Raw genomic sequence first — 21,283 nt, 5'->3', positions numbered from 1 at the left:
GTCGTTGTATTCATCTATACCTCACGTCTATGGAATTCAGGGAGTACGGCACTTTTTGGGGATGAGGGGCCAACAACATGCCCCCCATAATGAGTTCGTGTTGAATCTTTTGAACTTTGTCCTCAATAACAACTATTTCTGTTTTGATGGGCGGATCCTCCACCAGTTCAGGGGCACCGCTATGGGTAGCCCTTGTGCGCCCAGCTACGCCAACCTGTTCCTGGGCTGGTGGGAGGATAGTATCATCTTTTCGGAAAATAATGAGGAGTTCGATATATAGATGACGTTTTTGTTTTGTGGAGAGGCACTAGAGAGACCTTTCAGAGATTCATGGTATCATTGAATCGGAACAATATAGGTCTAAGGTTCACCTTTGAAATGGAGGAAAACAGTCTACCATTTTTGGACATTTTGATCTCCAAGACGAGTGGAGGTGATGGCCTTGATACCACCATTTTTAGAAAACCCACGTCTACGAATTCTGTACTAAGATGGGACAGTCATCACCCGTACTCTCTCCGTAAAGGCATCCCCAAAGGGCAGTACCTTCGTTTGAGGAGGAATTGTTCGGATGATGCAGATTTTAAAATCAAGGCAAGGGACCTTAGATCTAGGTTCCTGGACAGGGGGTACCCTGATCGGGTGCTGAGGGAGGCATACCATCATGCCAGAGGACAAACTAGAAGCAATTTGTTGGTACCCCGGGAGAGGGGGAGAGAGTGTGATAAGACCATCAGAATGATTTGTGCCTTTGACAATGGGGCTCCATTGGTTAGGACCATTCTTAATAAACACTGGGGCATACTTGCTATGGATGATGATCTGAAAAGTGTTGTGGGTACACAACCACAAATCACATACAGAAAATGTAAAACATTAGGGGATCGACTAGAACATAGTCACCTGACTACACCTAGCAAGACGACCTGGCTACCAAATAGACCTAAGGGATGCTCTAGATGTGGCACATGTGTAGCGTGTGAAAGTATTCAGGTGGGTAAGGAATTCCATAATATCCACACGCAAAAAACATATACCATTAGGGAATTCATCAATTGTAAATCGAAAGGTGTCATATATAGAGCATCCTGTATTTGTGACATGACGTACATCGGCAAAACCATCAGGGAACTCAGAAGGAGAGTGGGTGAGCATTTGGGGGATATCCGTCATCGAAGAGATACCCCCATTGCTAGACACGTTAACACCTGTCATGATGGTAATGCCAAGGTCATGAGTTTCATGGGGATTGACAAAGGTTACCCCCCCCGCTGAGAGGAGGGGGACTTTGACAAGATCTTATTACAAAAAGAAACAAGGTGGATCTTTACATTGGACACATGTCACCCTCATGGACTTAATGATCAGCTCAATTTTAGCTGCTTTCTATAGGTTGTTTCTGGCATCCTTTCTCTCTATCCCCTGGGTCGTCCTTGAGTTTCCTCCTCCTCCTGGGCTCTTACACTTTTATGGTTCTATTTTCTCTAACATATTTGTATGAAACCTATATATAAGTCAGTCAAGTGGTATCCGGTATGTCCTGTTCTAGAAACAGTCGTAATAAACAAAACTATTGCAAGGCATCGGTGCGGGGCCACTACCCTGTAACGTTGTTCCCCTCTTGACTGTCTCCTGGCATTAGATAATGGGGACTTTTTCTCCATGATTGAACCCCCAGGAGGGAGGGGCAATCTCGCTTTTAGTGGGCAATCTTTACAGTGTGTTTTTATACAATGGCGTCTAATTAGTGACAACATTAGATTAGCATTGTCCTTTATTCCCTCCTCCCTTGAGGCTCTTTTGGCCCTCTCGCCACATTCTGTCTATCCCCTACAAGGGACATTCATTGACACATTGGCATCATTTGGTCATCCTATGTGCCATTATTGGCCATATATATTAGGAACATCATTTTATACAGATTGTTGTAAGTACATTTTGGGGGTGTTTTAGTCTGGACACTTCCAGCTAACACCTCTGCAAGAATCTAATTGATATGAGCATCTACGGAAATTTTGGGGTACTTGGTCACTCTATGTGGCATTTATGGCCCTTTATATATACTCTATGTCGTCTGGTCTGGACACTTCCAGCTAGCACCTTGTTAATTATCTGAATACAGCTCGGATATTTACTGATGTACTCGTATTATTTGGTCATTTTTATGTGGCCTTTATGACCACTTTTGTGTACCTTGTAATGTGGGTCAACTGGTCTGGATACTTCCAGCTACCACCCTTGTTTACTATCTGCATACAGTATGAACATTTACTGAGGTACTCGTACCATTTGGTCATTCTATGTGGCTTTTATGACCACTTCTATGTACTCTGTAATGTGGGCTAACAGTATTATACGATGCATCGGTGGCGATTTATTTATTTAGGGAGAGAGGTGGATGCTGTTATGGGGGGCAATAGCAATAAGGGTTTCCGCTCCTGCACATTCTCTTCATTGGATTGGTGCGGTGCATGTGGATGCCCTATGCTTCCCAGTACTCCCCTCACTTTTACCCCCCCCCCTTGTTGTTATTTTCGGAGGGTAGCAGTGTATGTATCCGGGTAAGTACCGGGCGCCTTGGCTGTCATCAGGCGCTCGGCCCGGCGCTGCAGTGGTGTACTCTTCTGCTCCTCTGGACGCTTACATCATCCTTTGGCGTCCGGAGCTTGCATCTCACCGGTGGAGCGCATCCTGGCTGTGGCGCGCCGGAAGTTACGCCGCTGGTGGTGCGCATTGCTCCTGTGGGCGCACTTCGCATACGTAGGCGCCAAGCGCTTGCGTTCCGGCGGAGGAACGCATTACTCCAGCGGCGCACCGGAAGTCGGCCATCTAATATGGCGCCGGTACTTCCGGTTTCGCCGTACAGAGCGGCGTGGTGGCCGCAGATATGTGGGGGAGATCTGACATGCGCTCCAGGATGGGAGCGCGGTGGGGACCCTTCTTTAATGAGGGACTACGTGATAGGTTGGTGGCCGTCACTTCCGGTTTCGCCGTACTGAGCGACGTGGTGTCCGCAGACATGTGGGGGAGATTTGACATGTGCTCCAGGATGGGAGTGTGGCGGGGACCCTATTCTGATGAGGGTCTACGCGATAGGCTGGTGGGGGCTATTATTATTTTCAGCTGGCCAGGGGGGAGTGGCCTAGTGTTTATTAGGAGGCAGTAGACGCCATGTGGGGCTGACTCACTCATCTTCTTGCCGGCAGACAGCACACTGGTCTGCCTTTTTTTGTAAAGCCATACAGCCACTGCGTATGGGCTCTGCTCGTCTGGACTACTTTATATTATCCACGGACTTGTTAGCTCTTTTTTGGCCATTTGGCCATTAAGAACTCCCCTGATGAATCTCCGTGATTGGAGAAGAAACGCGTAGGGAGGCGTTATTTTCATCTACATCTAACATTTATTGGAGGGTGTCCGTAGTGGGACTGATTTGGGCCTGTCCTTGTAAGGACAGGAGTCATTGCTGGGGCACGACAGGGGCTTAGGAAACAGGTCCCCCGCTTCCATTTCTTCATCCCACAACTATTGGACCCTCCTAGGGATCCTGCATCATTGGCATGGGGACCCTTTGTCCATGATTGGTGAGATCAAACCATTTTTTATATGAGCACAGTTTTCGGCGTGAGCACTAATTCATTTCCCAAAATCCAGTGCCCTACCTCCTCATAGGGATTGCGATTGTGCAATTAATTTGATTCCTGTTAGTAAGTTTCCTAAGGGCCGATTGTTCAATTTATCTGTGCCAGAACACGCCGCTATGCGGAGTTATATAAAGGAATCCTTGGAGAAAGGCTATATTCGCCCGTCGTCATCACCGTTAGGAGCAGGGTTCTTTTTTGTGGCCAAGAAGGATGGTTCTTTGACACCTTGTATTGATTACCGCCTTCTCAATAAAATTAGAGTCAAATTTCAGTATCCTTTGCCGTTGCTGTCTGATTTGTTTGCTCGTATTAAAGGGGCTAGTTGGTTCACCAAGATAGATCTTCGAGGGGCGTATAATCTTGTGCGTATTAAACAAGGCGATGAATGGAAAACAGAATTTAATACGCCCGAGGGCCATTTTGAGTACCTGGTTATGCCATTCGGGCTTTCCAATGCTCCATCAGTATTTCAGTCCTTTATTCATGACATCTTCCGAGAGTACCTGGATAAATTCCTGATTGTGTATTTGGATGATATTCTGGTCTTTTCGGATGATTGGGAGTCTCATGTGAAGCAGGTCAAAATGGTGTTCCAGGTCCTTCGTGCGAATTCCTTGTTTGTGAAGGGGTCAAAGTGTCTCTTTGGAGTTCAGAAGGTTTCATTTTTGGGGTTCATTTTTTCCCCTTCTACTATCGAGATGGACCCTGTTAAAGTCCAGGCCATTTACGATTGGACTCAGCCGACATCTGTGAAGAGCCTGCAAAAGTTCCTGGGCTTTGCTAATTTTTATCGGCGCTTCATCGCTAATTTTTCTAGTGTTGCTAAACCGTTGACTGATTTGACCAAGAAGGGTGCTGATGTGGTCAATTGGTCTTCTGCAGCTGTAGAGGCTTTTCAGGAGTTGAAGCGTCGTTTTTCTTCTGCCCCTGTGTTGTGCCAGCCAGATGTTTCGCTCCCGTTTCAGGTTGAGGTTGATGCTTCTGAGATTGGAGCTGGGGCTGTTTTGTCGCAAAGAAGTTCTGATGGCTCGGTGATGAAGCCATGTGCTTTCTTTTCTAGAAAGTTTTCGCCTGCTGAGCGCAATTATGATGTTGGTAATCGAGAGTTGTTGGCCATGAAGTGGGCATTCGAGGAGTGGCGTCATTGGCTTGAAGGAGCCAAGCATCGTGTGGTGGTCTTGACAGATCACAAGAATTTAACTTATCTTGAGTCTGCCAAACGGTTGAATCCGAGACAGGTTCGATGGTCGTTATTTTTCTCCCGTTTTGATTTTGTGGTTTCATACCTTCCAGGCTCTAAGAATGTGAAGGCTGATGCCCTGTCAAGGAGTTTTGTGCCTGACTCTCCGGGTATTCCTGAGCCGGCGGGTATTCTCAAAGAGGGAGTAATTTTGTCTGCCATCTCCCCTGATTTGCGGCGGGTGCTGCAAGAATTTCAGGCTGATAGACCTGACCGTTGCCCAGCGGAGAAACTATTTGTCCCTGATAGATGGACTAGTAGAGTTATCTCTGAGATTCATTGTTCAGTGTTGGCTGGGCATCCTGGAATCTTTGGTACCAGAGATTTGGTGGCTAGATCCTTTTGGTGGCCGTCTTTGTCATGGGATGTGCGTTCTTTTGTGCAGTCCTGTGGGACTTGTGCTCGGGCTAAGCCCTGCTGTTCTCGTGCCAGTGGGTTGCTTTTGCCCTTGCCGGTCCCGAAGAGGCCCTGGACGCATATTTCTATGGATTTTATTTCGGATCTCCCCGTCTCTCAAAAGATGTCGGTCATTTGGGTGGTTTGTGATCGCTTTTCTAAGATGGTCTATTTGGTACCTTTGTCTAAATTGCCTTCCTCCTCTGATTTGGTGCCATTATTTTTCCAGCATGTGGTTCGTTTACATGGTATCCCGGAGAACATCGTTTCTGACAGAGGTTCCCAGTTTGTTTCGAGGTTTTGGCGATCTTTTTGTGCTAAGATGGGCATTGATTTGTCTTTTTCCTCGGCTTTCCATCCTCAGACAAATGGCCAAACCGAACGAACTAATCAGACTTTGGAAACATATCTGAGATGCTTTGTTTCTGCTGATCAGGATGATTGGGTGTCCTTTTTGCCGTTGGCTGAGTTCGCCCTTAATAATCGGGCCAGCTCGGCTACTTTGGTTTCGCCGTTTTTCTGCAATTCTGGTTTCCATCCGCGTTTCTCTTCAGGGCAGGTTGAGTCTTCGGACTGTCCTGGTGTAGATACTGTGGTGGATAGGTTGCAGCAGATTTGGACTCATGTGGTGGACAATTTGACATTGTCCCAGGAGAAGGCTCCAAGTTTCGCTAACTGCTGGCGCTGTGTGGGTCCCCGACTTCGTGTTGGGGATTTGGTTTGGTTGTCGTCTCGTTATGTTCCTATGAAGGTTTCCTCTCCTAAGTTTAAGCCTCGTTTCATTGGTCCGTATAAGATTTCTGAGGTTATCAATCCTGTGTCATTTCATTTGGCCCTTCCTGCTTCTTTTGCCATCCATAATGTGTTCCATAGGTCGTTATTGCGGAGATACGTGGCGCCTGTGGTTCCATCCGTTGATCCTCCTGCCCCGGTGTTGGTTGAGGGGGAGTTGGAGTATGTGATGGAGAAGATTTTGGATTCTCGTATTTCGAGACGGAAACTCCAGTACCTGGTCAGGTGGAAGGGTTATGGTCAGGAAGATAATTCCTGGGTTTTTGCCTCTGATGTTCATGCTGCCGATCTGGTTCGTGCCTTTCATTTGGCTCATCCTGGTTGGCCTGGGGGCTCTGGTGAGGGTTCGGTGACCCCTCCTCAAGGAGGGGGTACTGTTGTGAATTCTGTTGTCGGGCTCCCTCCTGTGGTCATGAATGGTACTTCGGCTGGTTCTATCCATGGACTTCCTCTGGTGGCTGTGCGTGTTTCTGAGTTTCCTTCCACAGGTGATGAGGTTAATTCGTTAGCTGGCTGCTCTATTTAACTCCACTTAGATCTTTGCTCCATGCCACCTGTCAATGTTCCAGTATTGGTCTTGTTCACTCCTGGATCGTTCTTGTGACCTGTCTTCCCAGCAGAAGCTAAGTGCCTGCTTGTATTTCTCTGGTTTGCTATTTTTCTGTCCAGCTTGCTATTTTGTTTGTTGTCTTGCTTGCTGGAAGCTCTGGGACGCAGAGGGAGCGCCTCTGCACCGTGAGTCGGTGCAGAGGGTCTTTTTGCGCCCTCTGCGTCGTCTTTTTGTAGGTTTTTGTGCTGACCGCAAAGCTACCTTTCCTATCCTCAGTCTGTTCAGTAAGTCGGGCCTCACTTTGCTAAATCTATTTCATCTCTGTGTTTGTATTTTCATCTTTACTCACAGTCATTATATGTGGGGGTCTGCCTTTTCCTTTGGGGAATTTCTCTGAGGCAAGGTAGGCTTTATTTTTCTATCTTCAGGGCTAGCTAGTTCCTTAGGCTGTGCCGAGTTGCATAGGGAGCGTTAGGAGCAATCCACGGCTATTTCTAGTGTGTGTGATAGGATTAGGGATTGAGGTCAGCAGAGTTCCCACGTCCCAGAGCTCGTCCTATATTATCAGTAACTATCAGGTCATTCCGTGTGCTCTTAACCACCAGGTCCATTATTGTCCTGACCACCAGGTCATAACAGAACCAACACACCACCGACGGTTAGCAAAACGTTGAGCCTCCTCGTGAGACAACACCAAATTGTCCACCACATGAGCCCAAATCTGCTGCAACCTGTCGACCACAGAATCCACACCAGGAAGGTCAGAAGGCTCAACCTGCCCAGAAGAAAAATGAGGATGAAAACCAAAATTACAAAAAAAGGGCGAAACCAAAGTAGCCGAACTAGCCCGATTATTAAGGGCAAACTCAGCCAATGGCAAAAAAGCCACCCAATCATCCTGATCAGCAGACACAAAGCATCTCAAATAGGTCTCCAAGGTCTGATTAGTTCGCTCAGTCTAGCCATTTGTCTGAGGATGAAATGCAGAAGAAAAAGACAAATCGATGCCCAGCTTGGCACAAAAGGTCTGCCAAAACCTAGAAACAAACTGGGAACCTCTGTTGGACACAATATTCTTCGGAATACCATGCAAACGTACCACATGCTGAAAAAACAACGGAACCAAATCAGAAAAAGAAGGCAATTTAGGCAAAGGCACCAAATGAACCATCTTAGAAAATCGGTCACAGACAACCCAGATAACCGACATTCTTTGGGAAACAGGAAGATCGGAAATAAAATCCATAGAAATATGTGTCCAGGGCCTCTCGGGGACCGGTAATGGCAAAAGCAACCCACTAGCGCGGGAACAGCAAGGCTTAGCCCGCGCACAAATCCCACAGGACTGCACAAAAGAACGCACATCCCGTGACAAAGAAGGCCACCAAAAGGACCTACCAACCAAATCTCTGGTACCAAAAATCCCAGGATGGCCAGCCAACACAGAACAATGAACCTCAGAAATCACTTTACTAGTCCATCTATCAGGAACAAACAGTTTCCCCACTGGACAGCGGTCAGGTTTATTAGCCTGAAATTCCTGAAGAACCCGTCGTAAATCAGGGGAGATGGCAGAAAGAATCACCCCTTCCTTCAGAATGCCGACTGGCTCAAGAACCCCAGGGGAATCAGGATAAAAACTCCTAGAGAGGGCATCCGCCTTAACATTCTTAGTACCAGGAATGTACGAGACCACAAAATCAAAACGGGAGAAAAACAGGGACCATCGAGCCTGTCTAGGATTCAGCCGTTTGGCAGACTCGAGGTAAATCAGATTCTTATGATCGGTCAGGACCACAATACGGTGCTTGGCCCCCTCAAGCCAATGTCGCCACTCCTCAAATGCCCATTTCATAGCCAACAACTCCCGATTGCCGACATCATAATTGCGTTCCGCATGCGAAAACTTCCGAGAAAAGAAGGCACACGGTTTCATCAAGGAACCATCAGAATTCCTCTGAGACAAAACGGCCCCTGCCCCAATCTCAGAAGCGTCAACCTCAACCTGAAATGGAAGAGAAACATCTGGTTGACGCAACACAGGGGTCAGAAGTAAATCGGCGTTTAAGCTCCTGAAAGGCAGAAACAGCCGCGGAGGACCAATTCGTCACATCAGCGCCTTTCTTTGTCAAATCGGACAGAGGTTTAACCACACTGGAGAAGTTGGCAATGAAACGACGATAAAAATTAGCAAAGCCCAAGAATTTCTGAAGGCTCTTCACAGATGTGGGCTGAATCCAATCATGAATGGCCTGAACCTTAACCGGATCCATTTCTATAGATGAGGGAGAAAAAATGAAACCCAAAAAAGAAACCTTCTGCACTCCAAAGAGGCACTTTGACCCCTTCACAAATAAAGCATTATTACGGAGGATCTGAAATACCATCCTGACCTGTTTCACATGAGACTCCCAATCATTGGAAAAAAATCAAAATATCATCCAAATATACCACCATGACTTTATCAAGATAACTCCGAAAGATATCATGCATAAAGGATTGGAACACAGATGGCGCATTAGAGAGTCTGAATGGCATCACAAGGTATTCAAAATGGCCTTCGGGCGTATTAAATGCAGTTTTCCATTCGTCACCCTGCTTAACCCTGCTGTTCTGTTTAGATTTCACATACACTTGTACTGTTCCCGGTCATTTTTGACCGTCCTTATAAAATAATCATTTTTAGCTAATCTAAGTGGTTTTTTAAACAGTTTTTGCACTATTATATTGCTTGTGAAGATGGTTGTTCAAATACCAGAAAAAAAAAATACAAAGCTTGTTTTATATTTTTTTTATATCCAAAAGGGAACATGGTATTTTTTCGATTTTTGTAAAAATTGATTATTTTTGCAGATAACAAAAAAATCTTGATCTAAATGTTAACTATAAGTAATAATATCAAACATTATGTAGATATACTTTTTTCAAAGGCAAAAAAAAAAGCTTTTTTCTCTATAAAATGGCAAAAAACGTTGTTTTTTATACACTTATACTGTTCCCGGTCAAGTGTTATTTGATTACCTGTTGCATTGTTTTACTGTATGTGAACATGGTTTTCAATAATCAGATGAAAAATTAAATCAAAAACTTTTATTTTTTGAATCAAATAAATTAACATTTTTTGCAATATTTGCTTCATATTGCACATAAAAACTTTTCTTTATTCTAAACTATATACAAACTTTTCAAAAAAAAAAAGGTTTTTTGTCAAAAACAAATGATGAATGCGATCAATGTATTACTTGCATTGATCACATGTATAATTTACATGACGCTTGCACAAGTATTTTGCACATTTGCAACACATAATATTAGATTTATGGTTACTGGACGTTGGACAGAATGAGCATCTTTTTCGCTTGCAGCTGGTTGCGATGGTGGAAGCCGTTTCAGTATCAGTGGTGGTCGAAGCTGTTGGCTCGCCGTCTCCACCATGCTCTCGAATTTGTCGGGCCACTTTTTCTGCACTCTCATTTCTTGGATTTCGTGGCCGTGTTTTTACATATGGATTAGTGAGAGACTTCCCCAATTCCTCAATAAAAAGCCGTCGTTTGTGTAATTTTTTTTCTTGCCATTTGGGGTTTATTTCCCGTCACAATACAAAGTCATTATAGGCAGATACATCGATCAGGTTGTAAAAGAGAATCATAGGCCACCTATTTGTTTTTCTTTTACATGTATACGTGCCTACAAGCTGGTCTAATGTGTCAACAGCACCTTTAGTGGCGTTATAGTGAAGAATCATGTCTGGCTTTCTGTCATCTCTCTCACTTATTTTTGCATCATGGTGCATGGTGCTCATGAGGATAACTTGTTTATTTTTTTTGGGAACGTACGACACTACCGTAGTGTCCTTTGTAAAATAAAACATTGAACTGTGTACGTCTCTCTTATTGAGGATACCCTGTGGAAGTTCAGGTTTATTTTTTCGTACAGTACCCAGCATAGTTATATTGTTTTTTTGGAACATCTGCCCCAATTGGTAGGATGTGAAGAAATTGTCACAGGTAACGTTTCTCCCTTTGAGTCCATGGGTCAAGTCCAAAACTACCCTCATGCCTTGGTTTTTTTCAGGTCTTTCTAGAGGGTTTTTTCCAATATATACTTGAACATTTGCAGCATATGATGTTTTACTGTCACACAGAGTACAGATTTTTATACCGTATTTTGCTGGTTTACTTGGAATGTATTGCCTGAATGGGCACCTGCCTCTAAATGACACCAGCTGCTCATCAACAGTGACATTTTCTACGGTATTATAACATTTTGGGAGTATCTCGACCCATTTACTCCACAAATCCCTAATTGGGGCAAGTTTATCTGTGCTTCTTCTTTCAGATCTATCTATTTTGTCATCAAACCGTAGAACTCTGGAAATTTCGTGGAGTCTTTCTAAAGACATGGTGGCCCTAAATATATGGCGCCCCGTTTCCGAATTCCACAAACTTTTAGTGGACTCTCCATATGATTTGTATACTCCAGCTAATAGAAGTAACCCGATGTAAGCATTCATAGCCGTCACATCGAAGTTCTTCCATTTATCGCCATAAACCTTTTTTCCCTCAATGTTTGTCATTTGGATAAGTATATTTTGCATGGCTATATTTATGAATAATAGGAATGCCGATTGAATGTCATCAATTCTAGCAATTGCATATCTAGTGGGACCTGGAGTATCTGTGATGACATTTGATGAAGACCTTCTACCAGTCGGAGCAGGAGGCTGCAATTTCCAAACGATATCTTTGTTTTTTTAATTGATTTCTTGCGTCAGACCGGTTGTCGGGGTTTCCACATCAGATTCACCCTCAGAATCCGAGTTCTCGGCAATATCTTCATCCTCACTAATGTTGTCCTCCTCTTCGGAGACATTTTCAGGTGGGACATCCTCGTCTGTATCGGAGTCGTTTATAAACTCCTCCAATTCAGCTTGGGTGAAGTGTCTTCTTCTCATGCTGTAAGGCATCACTGTTGAATGAAAAAATAAAATATATCCATAAACAATGAATGAAAAAAAAAATCAAAACAATTTCGCAACAATACACACAATAACGTCCCGTCACACATTGAGATATGCCCTGTGATTATGGTGCTGGAGCGTCGCAAACAAAAATGAGGCATGCACTCATTCTATCACAGCAGTGAGAATATGTACTCATAAGCAGACATTGAGTCTACACAACCCTAATGCTAACCCCCTATCATCCATTCTATCACAGCAGTGAGAATATGTACTCATAAGCAGACATTGAGTCTACACAACCCTAATGCTAACCCCCTATCATCCATTTTATCACAGCAGTGAGAATATTGAATAATTTTAGAATAAAAGAATAATTTATCTGTAACATACCTGTAAAAATGGGACTTCAGAGCTCTGACGTCTGAACCTCTGCTCACTCTGTGTTGTCTCCAGCTGAACTGAAACTCTACACTGCTATGTTATCTGTCTACAGATAAGATCAGAGCAGACACCACCCTGCAGCAGGAAAAAGCTCACAGTACAACACTTTAGGTGAATTCTGCTTAGGACAGCATTGCACAGTGTAATACTGTACAACCAGCAAACACATGGAAAATCAGAAAATCATGATTTACAATTTGAAATGTTGACAACTGAATGGAACTAGATCTATATGAACAGCAGGGTAAATAAAAACCAGTGAAATAAATTGCGCATAGCTATACTGGAAGCGAATCCGTCGGCTGTATCGCAACTTGAAAATGTTGGTATGTGTAAATCTGTTCTGACCAAAAGTAGTCAGATACATTGATAAATAGTAGTAGATGCAATATATAGTTCAAAATGAGGTGATAGCACCTTTATTTTTGTCAAAAATTGTCTGGAGAGCTGAATAAAGGCCTATCGGTCATTTTTGACCGAACAGTACAAGTGTAAAAAAAATTGTACCAAATAAAGTAAACAAAAATTTAAAAAAAAAAAAATTCCCACAGAGAGTACCCCCCTAATGACGAAAAGTCAGGGAGCCTCAAGTCTCAGAATCACACGCTGAATTTTTATAACATTATAGAATTTCAAAAACGGTCATTTTTGACCTAACAGAACAGCAGGGTTAATACGAATAAGATTATATGCCCCTCGAAGGTCAATCTTAGTAAACCAGCTAGCCCCCTTAATCCTAGCAAACAAATCAGTAAGCAAAGGCAAAGGGTATTGAAATTTGACCGTGATCTTATTCAAGAGGCGATAATCAATACAGGGTTCCAAGGAGCCATCCTTCTTGGCAACAAAAAAGAACCCCGCTCCCAACGGTGAAGAAGATGGCCGAATATGCCCCTTCTCCAAAGACTCCTTAATATAGCTCCGCATGGCGGCATGTTCTGGCACAGACAGGTTGAAAAGTCGGCCCTTAGGGAACTTACAACCTGGAATCAAGTCAATAGCACAATCACAGTCCCTATGCGGTGGAAGGGAACTGGGTTTGGGCTCATCGAATACATCCTGGAAGTCTGACAAAAACTCAGGAATTTCAGAAGAGGGGGAAGAGGAAATTGACATCAAAGGATCATGATCATGAACCCCCTGACAACCCCAACTAGTCACAGACATGGATTTCCAATCTAACACCGGATTATGTAGCTGCAACCATGGAAACCCAGCACAATATCATCATGCAAATTATGCAACACCAGAAAACGACAATCTTCCTGATGGGCTGGCGCCATGCGCATGGTCAGCTGTGTCCAAAACTGAGGTTTATTTTTAGCCAACGGTGTAGCATCAATGCCCCTCAAAGGAATAGGGTTCTGCAAAGGCTGCAAGGGGAAACCACAACGTCTGGCAAATTCTAAGTCCATTAAGTTCAGAGCGGCGCCTGAATCCACAAATGCCATGACAGAAAATGATGATAATGAGCAGATCAAGGTCACAGATAACAGAAATTTAGGTTGTATAGTACTGATGGCAACAGAACTAGCAAAACTAGCGATTCTTTGTACGCTTAGGGCAATCAGAAATAACATGAGCAGAATCGCCGCAGTAAAAACACAACCTATTCTGACGCCTGAATCTTTGACGTTCAGCTCTAGACAAAATCCTATCACACTGCATAGGCTCAGGGCTCTGCTCAGAGGACAACTCCACAGTGTGCACAACTCTGCGCTCGCGCAAGCGCCGATCAATCTGGATGGCCAGAGACATAGAATCACTCAGACCAGCAGGCGTGGGGAACCCCACCATAACATCTTTTTTTTTTTTTGCTTAAATAAATTTTTATTAAGAATAACAAGGCAATTAACATGTTTCATTTACATTTTCAATACAAAGTATTTCCCCCCCCTCTCCCTTCAAACAACCCCCTTCGATCCCAAAGCCCCCCTCCCCCACCCCACAAAGCAGCTCATCTTGTTAATTACTACCATCATTAAAACAATAGAGTATCTAATCCCTCAACCAATCGTATAGGCCACACTTCACATTACTATCCCATAGCAATCCATGGAGACCACATTTTATTGAACGTTTCAGTTTTCCCTTTCTTCTTATAAATCCCTTTTTCTAGTGTCAGGCCCTGTTTTACGTACTGGAGAAATTCTCCTCTTGACGGCGGCTCTTCCCTAATCCAGTTTCTAGCTATCACCTTCCTAGCCATGTACAACAATCTAGCTATGGCTATCTTTAGGTGTTTATCCACCCCAATCTCATCCACGCATCCCAACAAACAGACAACTGGGTCCCTAGGCACCGTGCATCCATACACACCTTCCATACGACTTAAAACTACCACCCAAAAGGCAACCAACCTCGGACATGTCCACATCATATGGAAAATGTCTGCATCCGTAGACCTACACCTCGGACATTCAGAGTCATTACGCAATCCTGCCTTATATAGCACCATCGGAGACCTATAAACTCTATGTATCACATAAAGCTGTGACAGTCTATACTGTTCACTCAGCGACAGTTTTGGGATCCATTCCAACACCGACTCCCAAGTCTCGTTATCCATTGGGCCCAGATCTCTTTCCCATTTAGCTCTCGCCATTATTGGAAACCCCAATAGGAAAGTATGCAACAGATCCCTGTACAGAGTGGATATGACTCCTCCAGTCGTCCCGTCATTACACACATACTCCAGTACTATATCCCTTTGAATCCTAATACCTCTGTTCCTACTCTGAGCTCCAAAGGCATGCCTCATCCGCAAATATTGATACTCTCCTGCATTCCCAAGGCCAAATTCCACCTGCAATTGGGAAAATGATTTCAGTTCACCTTGTTCAGTTATTTGATACACATACTGAATCCCTTTGCCCAACCATTCTATCAATACCCCTAATGCTTCAAATTCTTTCAGATTGTTATTATGCCATAACGGCGAGTATCTAGTCAAGTCCGTGATCCCACGTACATGCCTCAATCTGCTCCACAGCCTGCGTATCAACAGCAAAGTCGGGTATAGCTTCCCCAAACTCTCCAAGGATCCATCCTCCAAACATTGTACCACTGGCCTTCTTTTTGTCACCACTTCCATCAACCGCTGTACCGCTCCAGATGACCCCTCATGCGCCCAGCCCCTTAGATGCTGACTCTGGGCTGCAAGGAAGTACAATTCAGGGTTAGGCAATGCCAGACCCCCATCATCCTTGGGTCGCTGAAGTGTCTCCAGTTTAATACGCGGATGTTGCCTCCCCCAAATCAAATTACTAAACAGAGAGTTGATCTGTCTAAATTTCCCACGTGGTATCCAGACCGGTGCATTGTGAAGAATATACAGTATTTTTGGCATCAGAATCATTTTGATAAGATTCACCCTACCTACCACTGACAAATGCAGCTTAAGCCATGCATCCACTTTTGCCTTGAGGACACCCAAGATTGGAGTCAGATTCTCATGTATATAGTCAGTGACCGGCATAGATACCCATATTCCCAGGTACTTAAATTTACTCGTCACATCCAGTTGCCCATCCTCCAATGGTTCCCCCTCCACATCGTGCACCTTAAACAAGATAGACTTACTCCAGTTTATCCTAAGCCCCGACACTGATCCAAATCGTTCAATAATCCCAAGGCTCCCTCCAAGGACGCAACTGGATCAGCCAGAAACAACAAAATGTCGTCCGCATACAACGCCACCCTTTCTTCAATCATCCCATATTTAAATCCCGTCATCTCATCAGACCGTCGAAGTGTAGCAGCCAGCGGCTCCACTGCCAGAGCAAACAAAAGGGGGGAAAGCGGATACCCCTGCCTCGTCCCTCTAGCCAATTGTATGGTCCGTGACAACTCCCCATTTACCCTAACCCTGGCCATCGGCATCGAGTACATTAATTGAATCCAGGATATGAACTGCGTCCAAACCCCATTCTTCGCAACACCTGCCAGATACCCCCACTCCACACTATCGAACGCCTTGTGAGCGTCTAAAGATGCAATAACTCTCTGGCCACAGTTATCAGCTCTGAGTTGCAAGTTCACATATAGTCTTCGCAAGTTGATCGCAGTTGACCTATCAGGCATAAAGCCAGATTGATCTGAGTGTACCAGGCCAGAAATAACAACCTCATCGCCAACACCTTAGCCAGGAGTTTAACATAAATAGTAAGTAAAGAAATTGGTCGATATGAATCCGGCTGTGTCAGGTCTTTCCCCTCCTTTGGAATCACCACTATTGTGGCCTCCCGCATAGATGCCGGCAGCCTTCCGCCAATCCTAGCCTCCTCCAAAACCACCTTCAATTTAGGGATCAACACTTCCCCCAAGTTTTTATAAATTTCAGCAGGAAATCCGTCTACGCCAGGCGCCTTCCCATTAGCCATCGACTGTAATGCCCGTCCCAAATCCTCCTCCGTAATGGGAGCCTCCAAATCCTCCCTATCCCTGTCACTCAACCTCGGGAGCTCCAACTCCTCAAGGAACGCCACCGTGTCCTCCATTGACCCATCTGCCCGAGAGGAGTATAGGTCTGCGTAAAAATCTGCAAAAGTCTCCAAAATCTCTGAAGTCTCCGAAACAGCAACACCACTCCCAGTCACCAGAGAATGAACAAAGGATGTATTTCTCTGAACAGATGCCACCAGCGACAGCAAATGACCCACTGATTCACCCTCCTGATAATAGGCCAGATTCATGAATTCCCTCTTCCTTTCAGCCTTACTCAGCAAAACCGCCTCTAGCTGGTTTTGAGCTGCTTTTAACCTCCTCCCAGCCTCCAAAGTACCCATTATTACCATCTCATCTTCAGCCACCCTCAGCCCATCTATCGCCAACCTCTCTGCCTCTCTCGATTTCCGCTTACACCTGCTAATATCCCTAAATAACAGCCCTCTCAAGTACGCTTTCATGGCTTCCCACACATTAAGCACATCTACACTTCCCTCATTTATCTCAAAAAATTCCACTAATTCCTTCTTAATCTTCTCCAAATCTATACTGTGTAGCCAATTAGGGTGAATTTTCCACTCCCTTCTGCTCCCGTTCCGTATCCCCACTGGTCTGAATTCCACTTCAACTGGACTATGGTCTGAGAGAGCCCTAGGTAAATATCTCACGTCTCCCACCATCGTATCTAATAATCGGTTACCCAGTGCCGGATCAATCCTAGACAGCGTACCATGAGCTGGTGAGTAGCATGAATACGCCCTTTCCCCGATATGCCTAACTCTCCATAAATCAACCATGCCCACTTCCCCGACATAAGACCCAAACGTAGTGGTATGTCCCGCCGTCCTATTCTGGGGGTTTTTGTTCTTGTCCCAAAAGTCATCACATATATTATTAAGGTCGCCAATAATTAGTAATGGTAACGGTCCCCAGCGCTCTACCCTCTCCAGCACCTCTCTTATCTTCTTGCTTGAGTATGGGGGCGGAATATACATTGCCGCTATACACATCAATACTCCATTCATTTTACATTTCACCACCACATACTGACCATCCAAATCTTCTTTTACCGCTACCTCCTCATATTGCACCCCAGCAGGAATCAACACAGACACACCCCTAGAATACGTCGAGAAAGTAGAATGATATGCTTTCTGTATCCAGCGCCTATTCAATACGTTCACCCTCTCCCGCACTAAATGCGTCTCCAGCAGACATATCATTGAGACCTTCTGCTCTCGGACATACTGCAAACTTGCCGCTCGCCGTGTTTTATCCGCCAGACCTCTCACATTCCAGCTCAATATTTTAATACATTCTCCCCCCCTGTGGCTCATCATTTCTCATAGTATCCAATTTCCCAAGTATGAGCTACCCCACCCCTCCCACCCCCCTACCCTCTCCCGCCCCCCTACCTCCTCCCAACTTACCCCCCTAACCCTCCCAATGTAACACATTTTTCCTCTCAGCAAGAGTGGGGCTCCACTGCCCACTGCAAACACTCTCCCTCACTTAACCCTCTCCATTCGCGTCCCGCTGCCACACTAAACATAATTTCCCCTAACTTTAATTTTATTATAACTTATCAAAGCACTTCTATGACATATAAGAAAAATAGTAAACCAATTTACAATATCCGTCATAGCCCTCCTCCCCCACATTTGGTAGACAGTACTGTTCCCTCCGGCCAGTCCTCAATATGGCCTAGCAGAACTCTCAGCAGTTGCTCAACTTTTTTAACCGACGCTAACAAGCGCAAAACTCTCCGCCAACAACAGAGGAACCAATTTCCAGCCAAATCTCACCGGCATGTCAGTCTCCCACTCCTTTCAACTTTTTCTCATTGGTGTCAAGCCACTGGGTAGCGTCCTCCGGTGTCAGGAATAAATGTGTCTTATTAAAAGCCACCAGTCTCAGCTTGGCGGGAAACATCACTGAGTACTGCACTCCCAGCTCCCTCAGTCGCCGCTTGACTCCAGTAAACTTCATCCGCTGCTTCTGAACTGCAGCTGAATAATCCGGATAAATGGCAATTTTCTGACCTCCAGCCGTCAGATCTTCCATCTCTCTAGCCTTCCTGAGAATAATATCTCTGTCCCTGTAGTTCAGTATTTTAGCAAGCATGGTACGGGGATTTGCTCCTGGGGCAGGGGGCTGCGGCGGGACCCTATGAGCACGTTGAACAGCAAAGACTTTTGTCAATTCTGTGCTCCCAATCTTCTCCAGCAGCCAGTTCTCCACAAACTCAGTAGGATTTCTCCCCTCAGTCTTTTCAGGCAGCCCCACTATACGTATATTATTTCTTCTGGACCTATTTTCCAGATCCTCATTTTTGGCAGCGAGCTTGGCTATTGCTTGGGCGAACTTCTTTTCAGCTTTTTGTAGCTTAACTTTGTGATCTTCTGCCGTGCTCACCCTCTCCTCCACCACTCCTATACGTTTGTCCATTTTCTGCAGAGCCGCATTAATCTGTGCCGTGTCCCCTTTAACTTCCTGCATCTGCTGGGCCAAGGAATTCAGGGATTGCTGGCACGAGGAGATCAGGGTGATTACATCCCTAAGGGTCGGCTCCTCTCCCTGCGGTATGCCTCCAGGTCCCCCACTAGTCCCCGCCATGCTGCCTCCTTCTTTCCCCCTCTGTACCTCATGCTGCTCGGCTGCGCTTGTTTCCTCCACCTCCTGGTCAGCTCCAGCTCCAGATCCTGCTCCTGCAGCTCCTGCTGCTCCTCAGCAGCCTCCACTCTGGCATACTGCTGCAGCTTTGCGGCCACCTCCATGTGCCGCTGACATGCGGCGTTCTCCTTCTCGGCGTCCTCCCTCATATCGGCGCCATCTCGGTTGGCTCCTGCATCGCCGGTGCCAGCGTCTCTCTGCCGCCTCTTGGTCATCGCCGCCGACTCCGGACCCACCGCTCCTCACCGCTGCCCTCTCCGGACCTTCAGCTAGCCGGAGGATTGTAAGTATCCCCGCAAGTCGGGGTTAAAACAGGATTATTTGTCCTACTGGCAGCGGGAGCGCTCTTCCCTGCGACCGCTCACATGGCCAGCTAGGACACGCCCCCCACCATAACATCTTTAATGGATTCAGAAAGACCCTTTCTGAAAATTGCCGCCAAGGCATCCTCATTCCATTTAGTCAGTACAGACCATTTTCTAAATTTCTGGCAATACGATTCTGCCGCTTCTTGACCTTGACACAGGGCCAACAAGATTTTCTCAGCCTGATCCACAGAATTAGGCTCATCATACAACAACCCAAATGCTTGAAAGAAAGAATCAACATTAAGCAAAGCAGGATTGCCAGTTTCCAGGGAAAATTCCCAATCCTGTGGGTCACCACGCAGCAGAGATATGATGATTTTAAACTGCTGAATAGGATCATCAGAAGACCGGGGTCTTAATGCAAAAAACAGTTTACAGTTATTTTTGAAACTCAAAAATTTGGATCTGTCACCAAAGAATAAATCAGGAGTGGGAACCTTAGGTTCTAAGGCAGGAGTCTGAACAATATAATCTGAAATACCCTGTACCCTAGCAGCAAGCTGATCCACCGGAGAAACTAACTCCTGAATAGGGTTGAGCGAAACGGATCGTTCATTTTTAAAAGTCGCCGACTTTTGGCAAAGTCGGGTTTCATGAAACCCGATCCGACCCTTGTGTGGGGTCGGCCATGCGGTATGCGACTTTCACGCCAAAGTCGCGTTTCAATGACGCGAAAAGCGCCATTTCTCAGCCAATGAAGGTGGACGCAGAGTGTGGGCAGCGTGATGACATAGGTCCTGGTCCCCACCATCTTAGAGAAGGGCATTGCAGTGATTGGCTTGCTGTCTGCGGCGTCACAGGGGCTATAAAGGGGCGTTCCCGCCGACCGCCATCTTACTGCTGCTGATCTGAGCCTAGGGAGAGGTTGCTGCCGCTTCGTCAGAAGCAGGGATAGCGTTAGGCAGGGTCCATTAACCACCAAACCGCTTGTGCTGTAGCGATTTCCACTGTCCAACACCACCTTTTGTTTGCAGGGACAGTGGAAGCTACATTTTTTTTCCCTCAGCGCTGTAGCTCATTGGGCTGCCCTAGAAGGCTCCCTGATAGCTGCATTGCTGTGTGTACGCCGCTGTGCAAACCAACTGCTTTTTTCAAAGCACAAATCCTGTTGTTCCTTCCTTTCTGCACAGCTATCTTGTTTGTTTGTCCACACTTTTTATTTAATTTGTCCACTCCTTATTGCTGCCTGCCATACCTGGCTGAGATTACTGCAGGGAGATAGTAATTGTAGGACAGTCCCTGTTTTTTTTTTTTGTGGGAGATTAAGATTGGCATTTCTGCTAGAGTGCCATCCCTGTGTGTGCCACCTCTCTCACATAGTGGGCCATAGAAAGCCTTTTCATTTTTCTGGTTTTTTTTTGTGGGATTTATAAATTCTCCCTGATAAAAAAAAAACAGTGGGAGATTAATATTGGCCTTTGGGCTTCTGTGCCAGTCCTGAGTGTGCCATCTCTCTCTCAAATAGTGGGCCATAGAAAGCCTATTAATTTTTTTTTTTATTGGGTTTCTAAATACTCCCAGAAAAAATTAAAAAAAAATCAGTGGGAGATTAATATTGCCCTTTCTGCTTGTGTGCCACTCCTGACTCCTGGGTGTGCCATCTCTCTCTCTCAACTAGTGGGCCATAGAAAGCCTATTTTTTTTTTTATTGTGTTTCTAAATTCTCCCTGAAAAAATCAAAAAGAAATCAGTGGGAGATTAATATTGCCCTTTCTGCTTGTGTGCCACTCCTGACTCCTGGGTGTGCCATCTCTCTCTTTCAAATAGTGG

This window comes from Ranitomeya imitator, chromosome 1 (assembly GCF_032444005.1).
Source record: "Ranitomeya imitator isolate aRanImi1 chromosome 1, aRanImi1.pri, whole genome shotgun sequence".
NCBI classification, from domain to species: domain Eukaryota; kingdom Metazoa; phylum Chordata; class Amphibia; order Anura; family Dendrobatidae; genus Ranitomeya; species Ranitomeya imitator.
This window is presented reverse-complemented; position numbering follows the sequence as displayed.